We start from the raw sequence: 10,860 nt of genomic DNA, 5'->3' as shown, positions 1-10,860 counted from the left end.
CATTCACTGGAGAAGGAAATCATGTTTGGTAATGTGGAGGGTCAGAGAAAAAGAGGAAGACCCCCAATGAGATGGATTGGCCAAGTGGCAGCATCAGTGGACTCAAGCGTGGCAACAGTAGTGAGGTTGGCCCAGGATCGAGCAATGTTTCGTTCTGCTGTGTATAAGGTCGCTATGGGTCAGTACCGACTCAATGGCACTTAACAACAACAATATATCTGTCTATTTATCTATCTGTCTGTCTGTCTGTCTGTCTGTCTGTCTGTCTATCATTGAGCCTAAATCAGAAGAGTGAGACTTTGGTCTTAGGACCCATGGCAGAGTGGTGGTCCTACTGCCCGAGAACAAGTAAACTGAGGCAGGGAAGGGGACAGTTCCGTCTCTGTTCCCGAGGGTCTATTCTGAGCACAGCATAGAGACCAAGAATGAAGGTCTGGCTTCTTTGTGTTTTGTAAACATGAGCACATCCCCCAAAGAGAAACTGAGTCATCCATTCAGACCCAGGTACATTCTAGGTTTTCTGGCTCCAGGGTCCTGCTTCATCCCACTTCCTGTCCAGCCAGGACACCAACACTCCTCCCTCAAAACCCCATAAGCACACACACACACACCGCACCTCTTCCCCTCCCCCCGCCTAGGGTACTAGTAACTTTTATTCAACTGGCTCCCTAAAACCTGCCAGGTGATCATGGCTTTCCGTAATCTGATCCCCCCCCTTTCAGTTCCTCCTTTCCCTAGGAAAACCAGCAAAGCCTTGCACCACCTCATAAATTTTAACAACCTTTTCCATGATGTGTTTTCTGTCTGAATTGTTTTGTCTGTCTAACTTTGGTTGTAAGCCCGAGGGCTGGGGTCTCACCCTGTTTCATCTTTCGTGTGGCTCCAAGCACACTCTTGGCACTCAGTGTGTAAAGACACATGAGGACATAAATATATGCAAACATTCATAATTGTTTTATTTACAACCTTCTGACAGCAGAGCAGAGATGCATGAGCCCTATACGTCTGAGACTTAAACATCGTTTCATTGCTTGTTTTAATCGGCTCCTTGGGTGTTAGTAATTTGTAAAACATGATTTATTTGCTTAGCATTTCTCATCATTACGTTGAATATGTGCATAATATAAAGAAAAATTTAATCTCCAATTTCTGATTAACTTTTGCCAGGCAGACTTTCTGCAGTTATCTGTGTTTGCATAGAAACTCATAAGTAAAGCTCAAAGCATTTTTCTTTAAAAAAGAAGTCTTTCTTGTACAAACACGCTTGGTGATACTAAAAAACAAAAAATGCAACGTGGATTTAAGACAGATCCAAATTAATCAGGAGTACTTTCTGCTTCTTTGAGTTTTAGAATGGTTATGTAAGAGAAACAATTGAGCTGATTTTGTGTTATCTTATTCACTTTATTTCTTATTAACTAAACTTTCAGATGCTCTTTTGTTGGGAACTGTCACTTGGTAAATACTGTATGTCTATAGCTCATGTAATTCAGTAAGAACCATACAGAAACAAGTGTGGGCCCCACAAGAACAATCCCAAAATTCTTTGATACTGTCTTTCAAAAGATGTTTGTTAAACACCTTGTCTGAGCCATGCCATGTGCTGGGTGGGTGCTAGGAACTCTGGGATAAGCAAGAAAGGCAAGATTTCTGGCCCCAGGGGGCTCCCACATCACTGTGGGAGACAGAGAGAGAACAGATTGTTGTTGTTGTTGTTGTTAAGTGTCATTGAGTCTGTTCCAACTCAGAGCAACCACAAGTCCAACACCGCCTGGTGCCTTAGCATCCTCACAGCCCAGTGTTGGAATCACGGTGTCAGGTCATCTCACTGGGGCTCTTCCTCGAGCCTGATGTCCTTCTCCAGGGACTGGTCCCTCCTGACACCATGTCCTCTAAGGAGCATTCTGACTGTACTTCTTTCGAGTCAGATTTCTTTGCTCTTCTGCCAGTCCATGGTATATTCAATGTTCTACCCCATCACCATAATTCAAACAAGTAGACCAACAAATAAGTAACACAGCTTGTCGCTGATTTGGACTCACGACAACCCTATGTTGTGTCAGAACACAACTGTGCTCACATGGTTTTCTGTGGCTGGTTTTGCTGAAGTAGATTGCCAGACCTTCCCTCTGAGAAGCCTTGAGTGGACTTAAACCTCTGACCTTTGGGTTAGCAGCTTACTGCATTCACTGTTTTCACCAGTTGTGGCTCTTTTGTTGTTGTTGAGGACCGTTGAGTCGATTCCAACACATAGCGACCATTTAGAGGGTTTTCCAGGAGCAGCTGGTGGGTTTGAACCACCGACTTTGTGGTCAACAACCCAGTGCTGATCCTACAACACCACACCCGGACTTCCAGGGCGCCTTTGCACTCTTAAAAAAAATCACTGAAGACACACAGAATGCTTGTGTCTGTGAGTTAAATCAGCTTAGATATTAAAAACAAGATATTTGCAAAACAGTTAGTGACAACTCCATTTAAAAATGGCGCTACTAAGTCCATTATATGTCAACATAAATAACATGTTTTATGAGAGCTAACTTTGTTTTCTATAACAAAACTAATTTAGTGAGAGGACTTATTGTTGTTAAGTGCTGACGAGTCCGTCCTGACCCATAGCGACCCTGTTACAGGGTTTCCGAGGAACAGCTGGTAAGCTTGAACTGTCAACCCTGCGCTCCAAATGGATTTTGAAATCCAGCGCATTAACCCACAGTGCCACACCAGTGAGAAGAGTAGCAATGCTTTATAGTTCTACTAATTTCTTTACTGTCTGGCTTAAAAGAAGATGGCTGTGTTTTCTGTGTGCATTCAATCTGTTATGAGACATGGTTTGGGTTGAATTATAGCTTTGTGCTCCACAGGAGGCATGGGTCATCCTGCTTTCTGGGCTCTGTTTGGTGGTTGTCCCCAAACTCATGGTGAGCCCATGCCCAGTGGAGCAGTTTCTGCCTGGTCCTGGACCATCGGCATGTGATCCAGAGGGATTCATTGGCTGATTTTCAGGAGTAGATCATCAGGCCATTCTTCCTAGTCTTTCTTAGTCTGGAAGATCCACTGAAACCTATCCAGCATCTTACTCACGAGCAAGCCTCCCCTGACAGAACCATGTTGGCTGCTGCACATGAGGTGTGCTTAGGGTTGAGATACCCAGTCTGTGGGCGAGTCTCCGAGGAAGGCAGGGCTGACAGCTGTGTCCGGGGGTGGGGAGCCATGAAGTGCCCTGTCTCCTGGGGTGGGGTTCTGCAGCAGAGAGCTGTCAGGCCTGGCACCCCAGCCTCTCTCTCCAGTGGTATGAACACCCCCGTTGGGCCCCATCAGTGCTCTACCCTGGGCACAAGCTTCCCTCCCACTCTCCATTGTGCCCAGAGCCACTGTCCTCCCTGACAGGCTAAGAACACAGCACTGGATGGCAGGGGACTGCTCAGATTCCAATCAGGACAGTCCCAGGCGACAGGGTGGCCTTCTAGTAGTTACTGCCAGCACACGTCCTTGTAAGACTGCAGACCCCAGCGTGTGCACGCAGACCCCGGCGTGTGCACGTCCTAACGCAAGGTTCTGTGTACCTGCAGCAACACCTCTTCTCCACAGTGTGCCTCCTCCCCTCACTCACAGTGCCCCTTCCCCATCCTGACTGAAGCTGACAGTCAGCTCCCTCACCACGCTGCACACAGAAGCAACCGCAGGCCACAAAGCCGCTGCTTCTGGAGTGGAAGTGACAGGTACACGGTTTTAATGACTGGAGGAGTCTGAAGGGTTTATTATCATTTCCGTGTACTGCTTTCTACCTGAATAGACTGTGGGGACATCCGGAGATGTTCCGACAGCCAGCCCGCTCCGTGAATGCTGTTGAGAATAAGATCAGGCGAGATGAGAGGATACAGCCCAGCTTCCCCAACCTTGGCCGGCCGAGAAGCTGCGGGGTTGCTGTGGGGCATCTGTCACTGAACTTGTGAGAAGAAATGTCTGGGTGGAAGAGGGCAGCAGGGCCGACTCCCAGAAACTGGATATGGATCCTGAGGTGCAGGCCCGTGGTGTAGGATCCGGACTCTGGAGCTGGATGATCACCTTCCTTGGGCAAATCACTGTACATCTCAGAGCCTCAGGTTGGCCATCTCTGAAGGAAGAAAGATGGTGGCATTACCACCTCAGAATCCCTATGCATCCGAGGCAGAAAGGCCCGGAACACCTCCCATGTTCCGGGCTTCCCACACAGTCAGCGCTCCACCAGAGACAACTATTTTTGTCATTGTAACCTAACCTCATGAACCTGTCCTCATTGTCACCTTTCTTGCTCTCTGGTGAGCTCCTACTTCATTTACACTGTCAGCAGCAGCTTTCCTGGTGTCTTGTGGCCTTGGAGCTGTTGCACAGTCGGTGCTGCTGTGGAAACCCGCATGCACTTCCGCGATCTCCTTGAGAAGCTGTAGGTCAGGGGCAAAGATACCCTTCTCCTGCCTGTCTGGCAGCAGCTGGCCTTGCACCACTTGGGGACTCTGTCTCCAGCCCAGATCCTGCTCTGCACTTTGGTGGTTTGTGTCTCCTTGAACTCTGCTTTCTTAGCCCACGGTGCACTGAGGCTGACAGCAAGGACAGAGCCCTCTGTGACAGCTGGGAACAGCAGTGAACACACATCCATGTGGGCAACCAACTTTAAACTAACGCCAAAAAACCAAACCCCTTCCTTTCCGTCAGTTCCAACTCATAGTGACCCCATATGGGATTGCTGAGACTGTATGTAAATCTTTCAAGGAGCAGACACCCTCGTCTTTCTCTCAACTACGTACAGAAAATCATTGGGGAACCCACAGAGCACACAAACCCTGCATGTGCATGCACACGTGTGCATGCACCCACATCTGTGTGCACATGTGTGATACCATGTGTGCACACATGCACAAGCACATCCATGGGCTATGTATATACACATGTGAACATGCATGCACTCACAACCATGTGCATATGTGTGCATGCATGCACACACATCCATGTGCATCACACATATGCATGTGAATATACACGTACTCACATCTGTGTGCACATGTGTGTCTGCATATGCACAAGCCCGTCCATGTGTGGTATACACATGTATGTGGACACACATGCACTCACATCTGTGTGCACAGGTATATCTGTATATGCACTCACCCACACCTCCACATCTATGTACATGTGTGTACAACCATGTGTACACACCTACACACAGCAAAGCCAAATCCATGTGAACATATACACCTGCATGCACACTGTGTGCACATGTGTACCTGTGTGTGGCTACACATACACATCTGTGTTTGCATGTATGGCTACATACACACACATGCACAATCCACATCTGTGTGCACATGTGTACCTACATGTGCGCATGCACAATCATATCTATGTGCACATATACACATGCGACATCCATACCCATGCGCACATATACACCTGCACTGCACACTCACCCACATCTGTGTGCACATGTGTACCTACATGTGCGCATGCACAATCATATCTATGTGCACATATACACATGTGACATCCATACCCATGTGCACATATACACCTGCACTGCACACTCACCCACATCTGTGTGCACATATGTGCCTGTGTGTGCGTGCACACACGGTGGATCCCTCTCTCTACATCACAGCAAGATTCTACCGTCAGCTCACGTGCCCCCCCACCTCACCCCATGTGCTATCAAAGTCTCTGTCACATAGCAGGGGAGGGTACTGTTCAGACACAGTCCACTCTCCATCCAATGTGCTGAGTCATCGCTTTCCTCCCAATTAACGTTGTGTCCAGAGCCAGGAACAGAATATGTTTAAGCCCTGGAGGAAGAATTCTGAGAGAGCAATTGTCTAGAGAGGTTCAGGCACCTTTGTAGGGCTGCAGCCCTGGTGGCAGCCTCAGTGCCTGTCCTTGCACCTAATGAGCCTTTCTGGACACTGATGCTGATCTTCAATGAGTCATTGATACCTGGTTCCACTTAAGTGATCACATGAGGGCCGGGGACCCAGAGCGTGGTACTTGGTAGCGGAGAGAGATTTCTGAGACCTCTCCTTTTGACAGATTCTGAGGCAGAAGACCATCCAAGAACAATGAGACTGCTTTCAGAGTGTTTTCAGCAATTAAAATCTCCTAGAAAAGGGTCTCTGCTCAGAGATCAGGAGGAGCAGGGAGGTGAAAGCACCAGCCTCGGAGGGACCTCTGTTGGTCTCGGTTCTCAATGACACCTTGCTTTGCTGCACATAGTTGACCTGGGAATGCCTCGGCATGTGAGTCCCCGAAGCTCTGTGGGTCCCAGAAGAGCACAGGGAACAGACAATCCCCCACAACACTGCTGGCTGGTCACCTCCATCCCTGTGGATGGTACTCTGGGCATCACATCAGGAGATATGGGGATGAACAGGCAGACAGCCTGGTGGAGTTTGAGGGAGAGAAAGTCTCACACCTGCAAAGGCAGAGAAGGGTTAGGCTGGTGGGAGTCCACTGAGTTTCCAGAGTACTTGTACTGGAAGTCTGGGTGTGGGCAGGGTCTAAGATGGGCTTTTCCTCAGGAGAGGCGGCTCCGCACGCTGGGAGGGTGTCACCCTGCAGGTCTTCCATGAGCCGGAGCACCTGTGATTCAAAGTGATGACTCCTGTCGCCTGGGACTCTACCTCCTGGGGAACGTGACTTTTGTTGACTGCCCTTGGGGGCAAGGGTGACATTGTGGAGAAAGGACAGAGCCTGCTGCCAATGGATTTTAAAACCAGAAACCAAACCCATTGCCATGAAATCTATTCTGACTCATAACGACCCAGTAAGACAGAATGGAACTGCTAGTCAGTTTCCGAGGCGGTCGTCTTTACAGAAGCAGAAAGCCCCATCTTTCTCCTGCCAAGTAGCTGCTAGATTCAAACTGTCACCTTTTCAGTTCGCTCCAAGTGCTTGACCACTGCATCACCAGGGCCTCTTGGTTGGATATTAGGGGCTGTGGATTCTTTCGCTCTCGCTCCATCTTTCTCCTGCTGTCCATCTCTTTCCCTGTATACGTCCCTCTGTCTCTCTCTACCTATCATCTACCTATCGTCAACGAAGGGATTTTTAAAAGTTGATGGAAAATCCCATTATCTTTTTTTTTTTATGTTTTATTGTGAATTATGTGCTAGTTTACAAGGGAGAACATTGATTTTACATTCATCCTATTGTATATTGTTTCATTGCCATGGTTACAATCCCCTCCAACTATCATCCACCAACCAAAGGGTATACACTACAAGCCTGCCCCTGGTCATCAGCACACAGCCCCTCTCCCTCTCTGGGTCTAAAGTCCCCAGCTGCTCCATTCCATTATCTTTTGAATCCATTTTTCCATCAGCTTTTTGAAGCTCCCTCATACCTATCATCTGTCTACATCACTGTCCCTGTGTCTGTCTGTCTGTCTCTCTCACATGCATACTTCCTTCCCGCTCTCTCTGTTTCTGTGTGTACATATGTATCTGTGTCTGTCTGTTTCTCTCACACACACATGCTTCCTTTCCTCTCTCTCCTCCTCCTTTTCCTCCTTAGCCCCTTTTCCTTCCTCTACTGCAGTAATCAAATGCCATTTAGCTGATTCTGAACACAAAATCTGGTTTGACAACATCTTGAATGTGGACACTTGATACTGAGGAGGGGGAATGGGCACAGTGCCTGAGAAGCTGGGGCACAGACAGGGCAGACCCAGGCAGCAAGGAAGGAGCTGAGCACCTGCCAGACGTAACTCTCCAGGGGTGGGACCCCAGCCTGTCAAGAAGGTGGCCCCAATGGCTCTGTGAGAGAGCACACAGGTCCGTGTGCATCCATACGTTCAGACCCTGGCCAAGGTGTGGGTGAGAGAAGGAACAGCAGAGAAGCGAGTACTTCCACTATGTCCACTTCCTGTGTCCAGGTGCACTGTCCAGGATGAGGAAAGATGCTCAGCTGAGAAAGGATCAGAGAGAGGACAATGATTACAACAATGACTTTTATTTACCAAAGCCACGTGTCTTCCTATCATTCATTCAGCAATACCATGGAGGTCGTTTTATACCCATTTTACAGGTGAGGGGACTGAAGCACATAGAGGCTTAGAACCTTCTCTAGAATCGCACAGCAGTCAGTATTTGAACCCATGCTCACCTGGTAACAGGTATACCATCTGGCTCCAAAGCCACCTCTTTACAACAAAGGGATGCTACGTCCATCGCTGGACTCAATTTCACATGTACCTCTGTGCTGGGTGACCGCTGAGGTCAGCTTTTCTCTCAATCCCCCAGGTACCTGACCTGATTCTGACTAACAAGGAGTCAGAAACGGAGAGAAAAATCAATGATTCTCCACTTCCTGTGTCTTCATTCCCTGGTTCTACTGTAACAGAGAGGCCCAAGAAGGGGAAGGGGGCTTCAAAGAACACACATGAATTCCCCCCACAGTTCAGCAGCCTAGAAGTTGGAGTTCAGAGCACTAGCTCTAGGGGATGGCTCTTTCTTTGTGGGCTCCAGAGGACGGTCCTCATCTCTTCCAGTTTCTTTAGCCCAGCGTGCCTCGGTTGCTTGTGTTTGCTGTGTGTCTGTCTGCTCCTTTCATCTCTCAGCAGTGATTAGGTTCAGGACCCTCCCTACACGGAAATGCCCTCCTTACCATAATGAAGAAAGCCCTGTTCCTCAAGGGTTCCTTCTGTGGAGACAGGGTTATGTTCCCACTCACTTCTGACAGGGACAGTTCAATCCTTTTGGTCTTACATTTGCCCAGGGTCTGCTTAATTTGAGACCTGCATGTTAAGAGTAGAGAAAAAATGAATTTCTAATTGTATTTGTGTTCAGTGACCCCTGTGATCTGGCCTAAGAGGAAACCATCAACTCCAAATTGGCTCCCAGGTTCCAGCCGAGCGGCCTGTAGGAGAGGCAGCAGCCCTCTCCAGAAATGGTGGCTGTACCTGACCCAGGGAAATGGATCAGTGGTCTGACAAGCAACTTGGAGGCCCGGCTACGGGCCTGGGCATCGGTCCACTTCCTGGTCTGTTGACCTTCACAGTCTTCCCTAGACAACTCAGTGTTTGAATCTGCCTTTGCAACCTGAGTCTAGATGCCAAATAAACACATAGGATGGAAAAACAGACGCTTCGATTTAGGACCAAGTGGGTTTTCTGCTTCTTTCTAATTGTGTAACAAAACGCTGGCTGTTTCAACACCATTTACACCAAAAGTTCAGCGACATTCATTGTGTTTCTCTTGTTCCAACCATCTCTACAGTCTGTTTCCAAAGTTTTACACCCCCTGGGCCTAGCTCTGTGTCCCCTAAGAACTGACTCCCCCCACCATCTGTCCCTGATAGCCATGGTAAACTTGGTCTGCTCACACTTGCCTAAATATCCCATACAAGTGGGATCCTAGGCTACTTGTATTTTTGACTGAAAAGGATTTTTAACCTATATATGTCAGAAGGCAGAATTTTCTCCTGGCCTCAGGATGTGCTGAACAAGATACTTCCTTTGTTTTCTTCTTTGCTTTTTATCCCTTTCGTAAAAGCACTAATGCCATGAACTGCTAAAAAGATGTTTTTTTGTTTTAAATATCCAAAAAGCTTTTTTCTCCCATTTAAGAAGAAAAAAAATAATAATAATGCCATTTTAGAACTATGTTTGATACCTCACATCCATTATTAATGATTTTCTCATGAATTATTTTTCTCATAGTCTTCTTAAAAGAGGAACTAAAGCCTAGAATGTCAGTGAAAAGGGGTTTAGCAGCCGCCACACTGGGGGTGATGCAATCACATGGTATGAAAAACCTACCACAGTTTTTCTTTCACGTCAAGGTGGTTTTTCAACACTTGGCCTTGTGAGAGGATCCATGAGGGTCCAAGATGAATCGGAACCCTTGTCACCAAGCCCAGGCCAAGGATCCACCATCTTTGGTAACAGCCTTGTCATAACCAGAGCCATTTGCCCTTGGAGCCTGCTTTGCTCCTGGTCAGGTTTTCCTTTAGACCAGAGGTCAGCTTGCAGAGATTTGTATGAGGAATGGTGTTGCTGATAAGTACCATCGAGGCGATTCCAACCCATAGTGACCCTGCATAGGGTTTCCCAAGAGCGAATGGTGAACTCATACCGTCAACCTCGTGGTTCAAACCAACTTTGCAGTCAGTCCAGTGCATTAACCCACAGCACCACCCCAGAATAGAGAATTTCCTGTCCTTTTACAGCCCAGCGAGAACCTAGCAATCCCTGAGCAGGCTCAGCCACCTCATCATTTCCTCTAATTGAGAGTCAGAAGGTGGTTTTTTACTTTCATGGGCACTTCTCTGATTCCACATCGTTTCATAAACTTGTTACCATTTCAGTTAATCCCTCTATGAACTCGCTATTCATATCCTCTGTTTTTTTTTTCTTTTCTTTTCCTGAGGTTTTACAAGTATTTCTTGGTTACTATGCGCGTTGGCTCTGCAAGAATGGAAACTCTCCCGTCCGATACTGATTGGTCCATTTCTTCACATACAGATTTTGCTGTTGGGGACCGTTGTAGCAGCCCCATGTGGCAGAGTAGAACCGCTCCATGAGGTTTCCTTGGCTGTAATTTCTGTGGGAGCAGCTTGTCAAGTCTGTCTCCCACAGAGCCACTGGTGGATTCAAACTTCCGACCTTTCAGTTAGCAGTCAAGCACTGAGCCACCGTGCCACCGGAGTTCCTTATGTTGTTGCTGTTGGTTCTGACTCAGCGACTCTGTGTAGGGTTTGCGAGGCTGTAAATCTCTATTGGAGCAGAAAGCCTCATCTTCCTCCTGCAGAGTAGCTTTGAACCACAGAACTTGCGGTTAGCAGTCCAGTGCGTCTCCAACAGCACCACACCATGTTCCTAGGGGACCCCAGTGC

At 47.8% G+C, this 10,860-nt stretch overlaps 1 pseudogene; it reads right to left on the bottom strand.

The window, feature by feature from the left end:
• Nucleotides 1-3,318, bottom strand: part of LOC102815146 — an 11,912-nt pseudogene extending 8,594 nt beyond the window's left edge.
• Nucleotides 3,319-10,860: the final 7,542 nt, after the last annotated feature.

Source organism: Chrysochloris asiatica, unplaced genomic scaffold (genome assembly GCF_000296735.1).
Source record: "Chrysochloris asiatica unplaced genomic scaffold, ChrAsi1.0 scaffold00238, whole genome shotgun sequence".
Lineage (NCBI taxonomy): Eukaryota > Metazoa > Chordata > Mammalia > Afrosoricida > Chrysochloridae > Chrysochloris > Chrysochloris asiatica.
This window is presented reverse-complemented; position numbering and strand designations above follow the sequence as displayed.